This window comes from Pinus tabuliformis, chromosome 6 (genome assembly GCF_031772625.1).
Source record: "Pinus tabuliformis cultivar Carrire ecotype Pingquan chromosome 6, CPIR1, whole genome shotgun sequence".
NCBI lineage: Eukaryota > Viridiplantae > Streptophyta > Pinopsida > Pinales > Pinaceae > Pinus > Pinus tabuliformis.
This window is the reverse complement of record NC_142292.1, coordinates 1,862,609,335-1,862,626,207: the sequence shown is the minus strand read 5'-3', so window position 1 is coordinate 1,862,626,207 and position 16,873 is coordinate 1,862,609,335.

Genomic DNA, 16,873 nt, shown 5'->3' with positions numbered 1-16,873 from the left:
TTCTCCGCTGCTAGTATTCCTGGACAGTACCCCGACAGAGTCACGCAGGAATACACACATTGCTCCACTGCCAGTGATCCTCGTCATTACCTCGGTGGAGTTTCATGCTCACCTCTCTGCGCAAGAGGCCTTTCTCTTCTTTCGCCTTTATATTATTCAAGAGGACTGTGCATAAGCACTTACTTATTTTTGGGGCAGAAGAGGGATCCCAACTTATTGACAGCAGAAAAGGTTGTTCCTTCAGAGAAGCATGTATGACCTCTGACATAGGTTTGCTTGTTTACATTTTCCCCTTCCCCGTTTCTACTAGTTGGATGAGCTTGAACACACACAGAGCAAAAGAGGGATCCCAACTTATTGAGAGCAGAAAAGGTTGTTCCTTCAGAGAAGCATGTATGACCTCTGACATAGGTTTGCTTGTTTAGATTTTCCCTTTCCCCGTTTCTACTAGTTGGATAAGCTTGAACACACACAGAGAAGAAGGCTAAGTACAGGCATGGGGCTTCCTAGTGTGGACACAGGTTCATGGTTGGACCGAAAATTCCCTTGCAGACGGTTCGTATTTTCTGTCAGGAATTCATCATCCAAAAGTTACAACCAAGCACAGAGAAGGCAGACACGAGATTAGCCAAGTGTTGCAGTGTCACAAGTTTCTTCTAATTTTAGCCACATACAATATTTAAAAGCGAGTACGTAGTAGTTGGCAGCACTTGTTTCCGGAAACAAAAATAGTAATATGTCAAATAAACAAAATGAGCGTGAACAAAAATAGTAAGCAAAATCAAACAAAGAAAAAGCAAAGATAATAAGCAAAACAAACCAAATGAAACAACAAGCAGCAAGCAAACTATGTACATGGCACGAGCGTGGCTCGTCCTACTGAAAATAATGCTTGAGATATTGGCCATTGGCAAGAAGTTTGTCAACCCTCTTGCCCAGTGATTGCAAATGATACGTGTGTGGACCAAGTCTCTCGTAGACCAATGTAAGTCCACTAGGCTTCGCTACCAGAACCTAGTAGCATTCTAAAAGACCTTCAAGTGAAGACAACACCACTATTTCAGGTACTTTGTGCAACATGGGCTTGGATGATGGCACGGGGTAGTTGTCTTTATTCTAGGAAGGGTTCAAGTTTCTGAAGTCGATGTGTAAGCGGATTTTCCCATATTTCTTACTTGCAGGATTTAAATTAGTAAACCAAGTGTGATGACGAACTTTGCAAGTAATCAGTTAAAATTTTTGAAGAATTCTTCGGCGAAAATCACATGGAGAAATTTTTGTCGACGCGTTTCGAACCAACCAGTGTGGTTCATCGTCAGGACAAGTTGAATGAGCAGATCTGGCTATGCACTTTAAATAGATAGGGCAAAATATCCACTGACTCAGATTTCACGACGAGGTAACAGCTAAAAAGACAACAGCTAAATTTGACCTGATAACGGCTAGTTTGACCATGATAAGAGGTATTATATTAATTTATATTATTTATTTTTTATTTTTATATAAAGGAAATTTTAGTTATTAATATAGAATAACATAAAATAAATTAATTACAAATCAATTAATTTTAAATATATTAATAAACCTAAAAAAAAATTGTTCGAAATGTATATTAGAATAGGTAAAATCATTAAATGATAATAATAAATAAATAAATAATTTTAAATATATTAATTAATAAGAATAAAATTAATTTTGAATTGTTAAATAAAAATATTAGTGAGTTATAACGGCTAGTTTGACCATGATAAGGGGATATATATATATATATTTGGTTATAGAATAAATTAATATAATAAAATAGGTAAAACATAAAATAAATTAATTTCAAATATATTAATATATTAATAAAGTAAAATTAATAATAATAATAATAATAATAATAACATAAATAATAAAATTAATTTTAAAATATTAGTTAGTAATATGAATATTCAAAAAAAAAATTGAGAATTCAAGGGTTGGAAATAAAAATTAATTCAAGGTCTATTTAATAGAATAAAAATAAAATAAAATAAAATAAAAATCGTATATTAAAATTAATCTAATAGTATATTAAAATAGATTAATTTTAAAATTCACTTATGTAAATTAAGTTTAAATTGATTAAAAAATAAATAAATAAATAAATAATAATAAGAATAATAAGAATAAATATACCATATTAAAGTTTAAATTAATTAATTAAAATAGATTTAAATTAATTTTTAATAGTCAAAAAGTTTTTACATATAAAAAAAAATAAAAAATAAATAAATAAAATAAATAAATAAATAAATAATAATAATAATAATAAATATATTGCCATATAAAAAATTAATATATCGATGAAATAAGGGTGGAAAAGAAAGAAAACGACTAGGAGGAGAGGGCTGGGATCCAGCAACTACTGATCTTCCAGCCATCCTCTCTATTGAGATTGTTCGGTCTTTTTTCAATCTCCAGGGCTTCCCTAAATTTCCGGTGATGGAATTGCGACACTCTAGCAATCACACTAGCCTCCTCGATGTAGACATGATGATTGGTTTTCTCCACATGCTCTGCTAAAGCGGAAGACTTAGTTCTCATATGCTTGAGGTCAGCTGCGTGCTCACTAATCCATTGATTAATGGAGCGACCAGTCTCACCAATATAGGGGGTCCCACAAGAACAAGGAATAATGTAAACCCCTTTCATGTCCTTAGGGTCGATGGGATCCTTTACAGATCTGAGGGATTTACGAATGGTGTTGAGAGGTCAAAAATTTCTCCATGTGATTTTCGCCGAAGAATTCTTCAAAAATTTGATATGGATGACAGAAGTCTCAATTCAATAATCAGTTAAAATGTTAGTCAATCTTTTTGATGAAAGGAGTGCAAACAACATGTATGTGTTACATGTTCTTTGCTGCAATGGTTTGTCTCCTCCTTTACCTGGAATCTCATGTTGGATTTCTCACGTGTGGTGTGTGCTCAGGTCATCATCTACTCATGCAGATCCATCTTACTGTTCACTCAAATGGTCAACGATTTTTCCTTGTTGTAGTGTGTAGCTTGTACCAAGATTGGCCATCTTCGAATCATGGTAGGTTCCCAGGTTGCTTTGTTCATTCGTAGTGTTTGTCCTTTGTATGTTCACCATGAGTGCTTCATACTCAGCATCGTTTTTTGTGACTTCGAACTTCAAACAGCTCGAAATCATGTGTTGTTCATTGTTTTGGATGACTGAGATACACTCGGTCCTTGAGCCATCATGTGTTCCTGATTTTTCAAGACTCATTGCCCACAACTTGTTTGTATATAGACCATTTGGCATGTTGGCATTGCTGCTACTACTGCTACTATCAGAAAAACAAACTGTACAAGTTTCATTATCATCAGTTGGGCAAGGAAGGAGTCCCAACTACTTGTCTGATGAGGTTAGAGTTGGCCATGCAGGATAACACTCCAATGTCTTTTACAGGAGGTATTTTCCAAACATGAGTTCTGCGAAGGCCAACGGTTTGTTCTCGTCATTAAGGGGAGTGACATTGTGTTTCATATATCTCTCGAATAACACTCAGATTTGGTTGCATCTGCCCTTCGACGGAAGCCACATGTGAGACCATTCTATAGCAAAATATCCATCTAGCTTTTTGGACTAGTCTCTATTGATTAGTAGGACATATCCTTCTGGTATGTCCATAACAGCTATGTTGATGCATTGGTGGACTTGACCGTCATGGGATAGTTGGTTGATCACATCTCGAAGTTCACCAATGGCTGGTACTAAGGTTCTGTCAAGTTGGATGATTCTCGCAGATGTTTCGCTCCATCGTGCATTGATCTTCTTAGCAATGGAGAGCGGCATGACATTGGCTACTGAACTAGAATCAACCAAGTAGTTGTGAACATTGTAGTTGAAAACTTCGAACGAAAGCAGGAATGGGGGGCAACCTAAGTTTGCTTCTTCCATTCGGAGTGTATTGAGCATAGTAGATAGTGATTTGGGAGGTGTGCTTGCTCCCTTGCTGGTAGAGGTTGCGCTGTCCGCTGTTGTTTGTCCCAATGCACGCAGCAGGATATCTCACTGACTCTAGACTTTAGCTAACTTGAACAAACTGTTTTTTTCCCGAGTTTTCTTCATGTCATCAACTATGTTGTAGTCCAGAGGTGGTAGACTCACCGAGGTGTCCGGGGTGGAATGGATGTTCGTGCTGTCCAATGGAATGTCCTGCAACTTGCTGCTCATGGATGTAATCTTATCCACCAATGTCTTCCTGGACTTGCTTTGTGTCTGTTGCTTCAAGGCAGCTGGTGGATCAACATTCTTTATCATCTGCCTCACTTTCTCTTTCATTTCCCCAAGTGTAGGGGGAGCCCCTTTACTCCTAAGATTGTAACAATCATTTTGCTTTTGGGGTTGCTTCTCAGTGTTCGTCTTCGAGATTACTTGTGAGCATTGATAAGCGTTCACCACATGCCCAGAACTTGGTGTTTCATCATGTGAAACCTCTTCGCTATCATCAATGTCTTCTGGCTGCTCCTGTGTATCACCTTCCACATCAAGTGTATGACTGTAGACTGAGGTAATGACTTGCTTCCAATCTGAGCAAGAGTTCTCAGGGTGGAACTCTTCGTGGAACAAATAGAAATTAGGATCAACGTAATGTTCGAGTTGGAACACAAGCTTTTGTGCAAATTTGGAAGTGAACCGGTTGTTGCTTGATGAGCCTATTGATGAACTGCGTGCCTGTCTCTGTCTGGGTAGATGGCTTCTTACGAATGTGTTCATTTTCTGTTGCTTGAGTTCGGACATTTTGGTGGCCAGGTTCTTGACAAGGCGAGTGAGGGTCTCAATATCAGTTGCTTCCTTGTCTTTACCCTTTCTTGTTGTTGCTTGGGGCTTTCTACTCGCATCCTTGGAGTTTTTTGTTGATTCGTCATCCTTGATGACACCAATTGCATGCAAGTCTTTTTCAACAGCAATAGCTTCTTCAGAGCTTTCTAAAAGTGTTGGCTTCATAGCTCGCTTAATGAACTGCGCAACAGTGGTCAACAGTGTAGATGGGTAATAGTCAACAGTGATGGAGTCATGAGGTTTAGTGTCTACTGCAAATTTGTTCAGAATATGCATAAACCTCTGATTGAAGTCTTTTACTTTCTCTTTTCCCTCCATCCTCAAGCTTCCCAATTCCTTAAGCAGCATGGATTGGGTCTTGTCATCAGCAAACTTTTTGAGAAACATATGTTTGAAAGAACTTAAGTTTTGTATGGAGTTGGGTGGAAGGTTGTGATACCAAGCAGCTACACGGTCATCCAAGGTACATGGGAACAGTCTACATGCTACGTCGTCATAACTTCCCTCGAGGGTATGTAGCTATAGGTAGAAGTTGTCTAAGTGGTCTTCAGCCTTCACCGTGTTGTCAAGGTTGAACTTGATGTTCATTCTCTCCGCTCACATCGGCATCTTGTGCAGAACAGCCGGGAGAGTCAATGGTCCCTGAGTCATCCATTCAAGATTTGGGTCGGCCATCTCTTCATCTTCTTCGTATTCTTCGGAGTCTAATGGTTCAGGATCTGAGTCTATTGGTTCGTCTCCGCCTCCACCTCCTCTGCTACCTTCCCTTCTGCCTCCTATACCAGAATTCGATCCCAATATCACAAGAGTGCCTTGTTCATCTTCAAGGAAGATTGGAGGTTCCTCTCCATCTTCAATAGCTTCCTCTAGACCTTCAAGTGTGGCAAGGACTTCTTCATCCACTGATGATACAACAACTCCCGTGAGAGTGGCTTTTGGCTTCCTAAATGTGTGTGGAAGATGTTTTACGCTTGGGATCAGGCCGACTGATTTTGTGAACTGGTGAGTGATGGGACGGATGGAGTGAAGGTGTTGATATGAAATCTCATGTTCAATTCTGGGAGGTGAGGAGTAACCAATTGCAGAGTCGCGTGAGAGGGAGTGCGAATTACTGCCTTGACCAGATGATTGATGAGTGAGTGTGAGGGTAATTTTAGCCATGTACAACTGGATGCCCTCCTTCTAGCGCCAGAAATGTTGATGGTGTTGGACCCGCCAACATTCAGGGGATCACCCTGGTATAAATTCCCAACTAGACTTCACACCATTTGGTGTGGGAGTCCCAGCCGGTATGATGGCCTGGTTGCCATTGTCTTAATGATTTACCTCAACTCTTGCTTGTCAGCACAAGAGAGTGGTTTGATTTGTCTTCGAGAAGTGAGGTTCACATGCCTGGTGAGTGTAAGTGTCACTTGTGTCAATGGTTCTTTCACTGTCCAAGGAGGGGGTGAGAGTGGGTTCTAGGTCAATTGGGAGCAGTCCCAACACTGCTAAGAACACACAACACAACAGGACATGCACAGCTTTCGGTAGAGTAGTCCTCATGGATGTGACAGTCACAACATACAAGGTGAGATAACATGTACAACAATCATGGAGCAGTCTGAATGAGTGCAACGGTTGTTACAGCGAGCTTCATGTGAAAGGTATGTCTGATGTCCAGGAGAGCAGTCTACACAGGAGAGATAGCATAACAACATATACAACACATTTCCATTAATAAATTATGCATTACAACAAATGAAGTAGTTCAGATGTAGAACACAGGTTAAAGCAAAATGCATTACAAATGTTAAAGATAAGTCTTACAACAGATACAATACATGTGTGAAAATGTGTTGGCCTGTTAGCAGGCTTCTGAATTGCGAAAGTTCCAAGACACATCATTACACCGTACATCACTAACCCCGAGTGCGGGGCATTGGAGCCACTACTTAGTCCTCAAAGAAACGATTATAGACTCTATTGGCTATGTGGGAGGAGCTGAGGTGAAAATTCCTTTACATGTATAAATGAGGGGGTATTTATAGCCAAGGGTGAAACTAACTCTTGTGGTTGTTCGACTACCCTCATGACCGTTTGACTTCCATGACTTTTCGACTTACATGACTCTTTTATCAACAAGTGGGTCTCTTGGGCTTCCATGTTACATCACATTGATTGACAACAAGCCCATAGTTGAGATGTGGGTGACGTGAATCATGACGTGACTCGACATGACTTGACATGACAATGTTGATGCATCTGTGTTGCTGCTAGAGTGCATGTCGATCTATAGTGCTGCTGGGTGATGGATGTCTTCATGGTGTATCATAGCTTCACCTCCACATGGCGAAGTGCGTGGAGTATTCGATGGTCCTTGGTTCGCTTGATGAATCTTTAGCATGTTGTTCCTTGCTTCCATGATGGAAGGCTTGACAGGCTCATCTGTTCGCGAAGGTGCATGTTCGTCGCATTCGTCCGCTTCGTATGCTTCATTTGTTGGTCCATTGGTGAACCTATCCTTCTGCATGTGCTCCCTTCGTTCATCCAATTCGTCGTCTTGTCATATTTGTTGGTGTATTTGTACCTGCAGTCATTCATGACAAGACGACATCAAATCCAAAACCTCCTAGTCTACCATGAGACATGATCATTTTAGATGCAGTTGACCAGAAGAGGCAGCAAGGTTGTGATGCGAGATGATGGCTCTAGGTAACTGCTAATGAAAACTGTGCAAGAGTCACTGAGAGATGGAGACGGGAAATCTGAGTCGACAATGACTGTTTGCAAGGTCTCGCTCGGCTAGGAAGAAAAATTGCGCAAATTTTGGGAGGAAAAATCCGCGCTGCTAGAAGGCAAGGCAAGCATGCTCTGTGCATTTTTCAGAATGAACGAGTAGCGGGGTTGGACAATGAGATTTGCGCAATTTTCCAGAGGAATGGGTCGGGCTGCATGAAGGGTCAGCAGGCCAGGATTGCGCTATTTTTCTAGGGAACTGCCTGGGAGACTGGCAGCCAAAATTGCGCAATTCCCAGAGGGAACTTCTAGTTGGTTTCTGGGGTCACTGGCAGCCAAAACTACACAATTCCCAAAGGGAACTGCCAGTTGGCTACTCATGACACTGGCAACAGAAATTGTGCAATTCCCGGAGGGAACAAGCAATCTGTTGTTAGGGGCTGCTAGCAAGGAAAAATGCACTGAGGTCAAGAGGTTGGCATGCTGATCATATCTGCGCAATTTCTAAGCTGAGTTGACTGATGGGAAGCAGAAGGCCTACTCATGAACACTGCACAATTTTTGAGATGAAAAGTTGGTCGATTGTCGGGATGACTGACTAGGAAAACTGCGCAATTTTCTGAGGTAGACAGGGACGGGCACTTGGTGTCTATTTGGCCTGTCTGCGCAATTTCCTCAGTCATTTGAGTGGGTGAGGTCAGTGTCCTATGCGTAAATTTTTAGGGGAGTCAGTCCTGGGGTGACTGTTGGGTCTGACTGTCCGGGTGGCCAGCATGAGAGTTGATTGGATTCCTTGTGGGCAGCGCAGCTTGAAAAGACTAGCTTGGTGCTTCTACGCTATTCTGGTTGACAGTCGATCGAGTCGATGGAAGGGTGATGGTTTGGCTGTCAGAGGGGATTCTAGTCGTCAGAACTTTCATCAAAATAGCAAAGTGTGCGAACAATCGAAATATGCATAGATGATCATACGAACACACACTCGCAAGACTTGACAACGAAATGACCAAATCATCCAAACATACATTTTCAACATGATTGACCGACGGTGTAAGTGACAAGTGCGACACTCATGATTGATCATTCATTGATCAAGACGACGCTTGGGTGACAATGAATGTGTTTTTGTGTGTGAGTGTGACAAATGCTTTCATAGCGAACACAACAAGCACATATGAAGCGAAGACTTTGAGCATAACCAAAACATGGTCGCAAGCATGACTTAGATATCAGCGTGCAGAGACCTGAATGCAATGAACAAGCAAGGTGGATGTAAAGACTCACACGATCTCACAAAGTAAACCCAAGTGTGTGCCGTCATCAAGTGAAACTCTTCAAGGGAGGCTCCGAAATTGGTGGAGGCCAAAATTTTGGAGGGTGGTTGTAGCCGATACAACAAGACTTAATATAGTTAAGTCACAATGTTTGGTGTAGTGGTATAGCACTATGTTTCTTGGTGGTAGGTTGTGTGTTCGACCTCGGTGCAGTCCCTTAAGCCCTTAACAAAATTTCACGTGCTACCAAGAGGCCACGTTGCAGCGATGCATTGGCCCAGGTGGCTTCCAACCATTGGAGCCCATACAAACATAGTTAGCCATTAAAATAATAATAATAAACTAGAATCAATAATATTCAAATATTTTTTTACCAATCTAGAGTGGCCAAGTGGCAACATGCCATTAGCCGAAAAATTCACACTCAGCCTGTCACCTGCAATTTTTTACCTGTTTGGGAAAACGGTCAAAACGCGATATCGGGAGCATACGATATCGATTTTGAATGATTCAAGTTGCATTAAATTCAAGTCGCCAAGATCTATGCAATGGTATAGGTTTCGAGAACTTTTGGACACTTTGAATTTTGAGCACTTTATTGATCCCCTGGATCACTCCTCCCAACTTGAAGCTTTTGGACCTCCAAAAGACTACTTTCAGTTAACAAACAGATGAGGGTATATTTCCCTCACCCTTCCCTTTTCAATCCATTTGGGTTTTCCTAGTTTTTTACCTTTGAACTACATATGAAGGGGTTTCCCGTTCCTTCTTCTTGAAAATTCCCGCTTCTCTGTCAAGGATAAGATCTTGTTGCAAATCTTCAATATATTTAGAAGAGAAAACTTATGTTAAAGAAATCTGAACATTCTCTCCTACGTCTTCAATCAAAGGAGGTTTACCCAATTTCAAGTTCTTTTCACCTCAAAGTTTTTCTTTGCTGATGCAAAGCCTTACTTCATCTCCAACTTGAAAACTATGGCTAACACGATGTTGATCATGTTCAACCTTGTTTTTGGCTCGAATCTTCATGAAATTTGAACTCCATTTCCATGCACTATCATTCTTTAAAACTAAAACATTAGGAGACCCACAAGAAGATGTATTAGAACTAATGTTCCCTTTGTCAAGTAGCTCTTGCATGCTTCTTGATTCCTACGTTCCCTAACACTAGCATCATGTCCAAACCAATATTCAAAAGTGAATCATCCTTTTGCAAATGAACTTCATGTTGTTTTCCTCCTTTAGGAGGCAACACGTTAGATTCCTAAAACATCTTATCACACGTGTTAACAAATTCAACTGAATCAGATTTTAATGTTGCAACACATTCTTGGAAGGCTTCAGATTCATCAATATATTTATGTTTAATCATCAACAATGCAAAATTTTGACTAACATTTATAAACCTCTTCATTTATCTAGCATTCACAAGAGACAAATTAAAAAATTTCTATGTGATCTAACAATGTACTCAATCCCATCTTTAAACAAGTGATACGTGTTCTCATGGTGATGAAATATGGATTTCTTGTCATATATGGGCTTCCCAAAACAATCCCACAAATGTCAAGTGGCACCACATCAAGTTCTACCTCATCAATAAAATTTGCAGTGATCGAAAATCTAAGTATGCATATTATTGCCACTTGCAACTTGGCATTGTCACATACCCAACCCAAAGGATAAGGTTTAGGATGAGGAATGGCTTCCAAATTTAGTTTCTTGACAATGTCTTCTAAAATGATGTTTTCTTGTGAACCATTATCAAACAAAGTATCTACCTTGTTATGTTTTGTGATGACCCTAATATGGAACAACTCTATTCTTTCTCTTTCATTTTGAGTTTCATTGGTTTTTCTAGAAGAACTAGTACTTGCAATTGAATCTTTACCTTTCAATCATATGGCTATGATTTTTGGTTCATCTCTAGAATCAGATCCTAAATCTTGTTGTGTAGTTGCAGCAGTCTTTCCTTTCTCCTTGTTATTAAGCTTTTAGGTCTTATCTCAGGATGAAGTTTCCAACAATGGTCTTCATCGTGGCCTTCTTTAGAACAATGTTTACATGTGAGTTTTTCTTCCTCTTTCTTGACTGAAGCATTATTTTTATCCTTGCCTTTGAACTTCCCTTTTCCTTTTTCTCTAGACTTGAATGACTTCTCACTAGTTTCTTCAAAAATAGTTTTCCCTCTTGCTTCTAAATGAGTTTCTTGTCCACAAACTTCATCTAGTTTTGTAGGGTTAAACATGATAATAGTGTGTCTCAAATAAATATGTAATCCTCCAATGTATTTGAGTAGAGTATCTTGGGAGGAAAAATCTATACCCAAAATCAAAGCCCTTTTCCTAAATTCTTATGTATAACTTTGCACATTTTGACCCTTAGCTTACCTAAAGTTTTTCCAATCCATAAGATCTTTTTTCATGTATGCTCATGGATAAAATTTCCTTCTTATTGTAACAACAAAATCATTCCAAGAGGATAAAACCTTACCATGTTTCTTCATGTCCTCTTGAGTTTTGGCCTCTCACCAAATAAGTGTTGCACCTTCCAATCTAAGAGAAGCAAGCTGGATTTTGGTCACATCATCCTTGATTCTTTGTATCCTGCAATACACTTCAATCTGACTAACCCAATTATATTATTTCTCAAAATTTATCTCTCCATTGTGCATAGGCAATTGAAAATTTATATCAAGTTTTAGCAAAGAGTTTTACAATGTCCCTTTAGATAATTTGGAGGTGTTTTTGAAAGGGTTGAAGAAGTAGAAAAAGATGAGGATGAAGATGAGGATGGAAGTGAGGGTCATGGTTTGTCACCATTCCTTCCATTTCCTTTTGGAGGCTTGTCTCCTTTTCCTCCATATTGTTTTGTAGGCTTTGAGATCCCTCCATATAGCCTTGAATTCCTCTCTTCATAAAGAATGTTTACCATTTCATACATCTCAAAAAAATATTTTTTGAAACTTCTTTCGTCTTCAGACATCCTTAAAGGACCTTCTTCATGTGCTATGACTATTGAAGCATGATGTGTGTTTGTTCTCTTTGAAACAATTTGATATCTTGGCTCGACAAGTTCTCCTTCTCCTCTTTTAAGCTTCAACATTGTAAGCATCAAAAAAATACTTGCAAACAAAATCAAACCTTCACAATAACCTTGAGCTTTGATACCAAAATGATCTATAATGTAAACTTGAAGGTGATGGTAAAATTGCAAGTAAATTTTTTATGTATTGTAGGCAATGAATCACTTTGAAAAACACATAAAATGATGGGTTTTAAACTTAGTTAAAAACATAAAACAAAGACAATAAACCATATCAGAAACACATAACAGTGAAAATGATAAAGGAGTTCACCCCTTTCTTGGGCTACATCTACTGGTCCAACTTTCAATGATGGGCCTCTTTCATTAAGTGCTAAAATTTCTATTTACATGGATTTACGATTCCCAGAGTATAATATTATGTCTCCAATGGCTTAAAAATTGTCAAAAACCCCCATCTGGGCTCTTTATGCACCTCATTTGGCCAAAAATTGAGAAAGTTATGCCTTTTCCAAGTTTTTTCAATTTCCCTAGCTAACTATTCTACAATTCACCCCAAACTTGGCTTGAGTGCCACAAATTCGGAACCGACGCAAAATTTCGGCCTGCAATCATGCCCGACAGTTCAAATTGTCAGATGTTTTAAATGTCCAATAACCCCCATTTTTTGAAAATCTGAGTCGTATGGGAGCACGTGCCCAAGGGTTGGGGCAAACCGCTCACCCCCATCGGTCGGCCCCCAACCGAACTGTGCTTGGTCACGTCATGGGGCATTGGGCACATATAACCTGATGCTTGGGGCTGAAATCCATGCACACCCAAAAACTTGAGGTTGTGGTCATGTTGACGACCCATGTGGACTGGGGCTACCCCCCTTTGCACGCACCTAGAGGTTTTTCCCCTCCATGGAGCTCCCGCTTGTGGTTAGATGTGGACGGGTCATTACTTTGGGTTGGGGCTAATCCCTATCCCTTGGTCTCACCCCATGATTCTTGTGGGCATGGTGACCAGGGTTGGGGCTTAGCCCCAACCCAATCCCATATACGATATGCTCCTTGTTTAAATACAAGTAGGGACTTAATATAGTTAAGTCACAATGTTTTGTGTAGCGATATAGCACTTTGTTGCTTGGTGCTAGGTTGTGTGTTCAACCCCAGTGTGGTCCCTCCCGCCCTTAACAATTTTTTCCATGCCACCAGGAAGCCACGTGGAAACCATTCATTGGCCCACATGGCTTCCAACCATTGGAGCCCATACAGACATAGTCATCCATTAAAATAATAATAAAAAATTTGAACCAATAAGATTCAAATCTTTTTTGACCAATCTGGAGAGGGAAAGTGGCAGCGTTCCATTGGCCCAAAAATGCACAATCAGCTTGTTACTTGCATTTTTAACCTGTTTAGGAAAACGATAATAACGCAATATCAAGAGCATACAATATTGGTTTTTAACAATTCAAGTTGTGCTGGATTTAGATCGTCGATACCTACGCACTGGTATAAGTTTCGAGCACTTGTGGACACTTTGAATTTTGAGCACTTCACTGATCCCCTGGATCACATCACAAGTAGCGAAGGAATTTGTGACCATTCCAAAGCATCCATGTATCATCACATTTGGATCCCTTATCCTTAGACAATGATCTTGTTTCAATTTGACCATGGTTGGCCCTTTCTTTGTGATCAATGACAACTCAACATTATCTCCTCACCTTCTTGTAAAAATGTAGCTTTGGCGAATGGAACTACAATTTTCCTAATAAAGCAGCACAATCTTGTCTGAGGTAGGGTTTTTAATCTAGAAATAACATCCTTTATAACAACAATTAGTACTTGCATTGTCCCTAAACCTTATGCATTCAATTTTTGTGTAAATTGTAAAACAATTTTCTCATTGAACCCTTGCAACATGTTAAAATATGCCAGCCATCCTACAACCTGGAATATCCCATGATCTCTTGGATAATTCATTAAGGCATCGATAGATTCTAGTTCATGCTAGGCCACTACTACACCCATGGCTTTTGACTGTCAAAGAGATTGTTACAAGTGCAACACTTGTTCATGCAAATTCATGTTGAAAGGGGAATGTTGAGTTCATTAGAATTAGTAAGTTTTAGTTATGTTTTTAATTATGGTAGGGTATACATCTTTTTTCTACCATAATTAGGAAGTGGTATGAATGATTAAGAGGGATTTTAAAATAATCATATCAAATTTGATTGGGGTAAAGAGAGTAGAATGATAAATAACATTATGAATATGAGATTTGATTGTCACATGCCAAATCGGGATAGTGATGGTGCATCGTGCAATAGTATGATACAATCCACCTCCCCTCAACTCATAAATGATGGTCATCCTCCACAAATGCAATAGAAGAATCATGTCATCCTTAATCAAAACAATGCAAGTTTATGATAGAAGTTTACATGTTGTAGACTTGTCAATCATGTTGATGTGGTGACTTTGAGGGCAGTGCCAACTCAGCTGAAAATGTCATAGTGAATTCGTAGCAGTTATCTTTGTTGAAGTCTATCAATGTGGTCATGACAGTATAAATAATTTGTGTGTCAGAAAAATCCCATGTAACAATGCAGAACCATAGGAAACAATCACGATCTTACTAAGAATAATAGGTACATGTGGTGTATCCACAACAACAACTTGTGATGATTAGCAGGTATAAATACATATGGTATGTATCAACAATAATTTGTAGTAATCAACATGTAAAACTATAATTTGGTCCCCAACAACAAATTATAGTAATCAATAGGTATAGGTACAATCTTGTCTTATATCAACAACTTATAATAACCAATAGGTATAGTCTAGTCTGCATCAACAACAACTTACAGTAGTTGGCAGGTGGATCTGGTGTGTATCAACAATGACACTCCATGTGATATATCAACAATAATGTTGACAACAAAATGAAACCTTCAAAAACAATGAACTGGTTACACGTGAAAGAAAAAAAAGGTCATAAGACTGTAATTGCAAAAGAAAATATGTGTTGACTGCTAACAAGTTGGTTTTCAATCACCACTTTGTCTAACCACACCCCAAAAGGGTTTTCACCATTAGACTTTATTATTATTATTATTATTATTATTATTATTATTTTAATAGTTTTTTATTTTCTTAAAGAGAATGAATTAAATGGTTGGCAGTGCATGAATATTTTCCTTTGCCCCACCAACTTCAAGATTTGAATCTAAGACAATTTTAATAAATGAATCCTTCAAAGTTGGCTTATGGTACAACTGAATATGGTGTCCATTGGAAAGCATGGATGTTTTCAACCAATCAATAGTTGTTAGTCTTACGATCCTATTATCCAAGACTGCACCCACTTCATAAGGACCTAGCCACCTACTACACAGATTTCCCTTAAAATATTTAAAACTAGAATCATATAGTAGTGCAAAATCACCTTTTGAAACACCTTTTTGATAAATTTTTCATGCCACTTGGCACACTACTGGTGGATAATATCAATACGTTGCACAACAACCAAACACATTTCTAAAAACTCATTCATCAAATCTAATCAGTGTTTTAGTGTTGTAGTCAAATCTAGATTCACCTCCAAGGTGGTTTTGAGTACCCTTATTTCAAATTCAATCGAAAAGACATGATTCTTAACATGCACAAGTTTATAAGGAGAAAAATGTATGGTATTTTTTCAAGTAGTTATGTAAGCCCATAACACCTCTGGAAGCCTTTCAGCCCAATCTCAATGGTGTCCTGCCACATTTTTTGTAAGAATCACTTCCAACACTTTATTAGTACTTTCCACTTTCCCATTATCTTTTGGATGGTAAGGTGAAGTAACTTAGTGATGAATCCTATATTTCTTGACAAGGTTTTGTATGAGCTAGGAAGTAAACTATGTTCCCCCATCTGTAACTATCTCCTTTGGCACTCCATATTGAACAAAGATATCTTCAAATAGAAAAACTGAAATAGATCATTTGGTAGCCTCTATAAGTGATTTATCTTTAACCCTCTTGTTGGCATGGTCTATGCATACCAAAAAGTAAGTCTTTTGCTAAGATGGGAGATTGATTGTTCCTACAAAATCTAAAGCCCATCTCTCAAAAGGTTCCATCACCAATTGAGGTTGTAGCAACATTTCATCTGATTGGATAGGTTGACCCATCCTCTGGCATTTGTCACACGCTTGTACATAATTACTTGCATCCTAGAATATGGTAGGTTGAACATAGCCTATCTGAAGAACTTTATCACTTATTCTCTTATCTAAAAAGTGACCTCCACAAAGCTCATCATGACAAGCCTTCATAATTTCATGGATCTCATCTTCTCTCACACACCTTCTGATTTGATGATGTTATGCTCTTAACCTGCAAAGTAATACCGAACATAGAATATGCGAAGAAAAGATACCCAGAACACAGAATATGCAAAGAAAATATACCCAGAACACAGAATAGCAATGATTTTATTACTCAGAGAGAAATGTTCACAGGCCTCTTCGAGGGGGCAACCTCCAATAGAGCAGAGCTCGATTACAAAACAAGACACGATACTCCTCGCAGGGAGTCTCTATCCTTTATATATGACTCATACATGCAATACCACGGGCCAATACCGTGGGTTTTATTAATACCATCTATCTAATACTACCGCCCATTTACCATCTATCTAATATTACCGCCCATTTGCAACTAACTGTGGTCCCGTCATTAATTGCGGGTTAACCACTTACAAATATTAATATGGGCTTTATTGACTCTTGACTATGACGTGATCCCATGACATAAATAAGGGGGTTAGGGTGGGACCCTAACATGCCCTCCCCCTTAAGACTAGCCTTGTCCTCAAGGCTGAAGCTGCGGAAACTGCTGAAGAATAGTGGCTGGTTCCCAAGTTACATCTTCCGGAGAGGTGTCTTTCCATTTGACGAGGACCTCCTTAATCATGCGGCCGCACAGGTGCTTGTCTCGTGTGTCTAGAACCTATTCAGGTTGAAGCCAGATTGACCCTTCT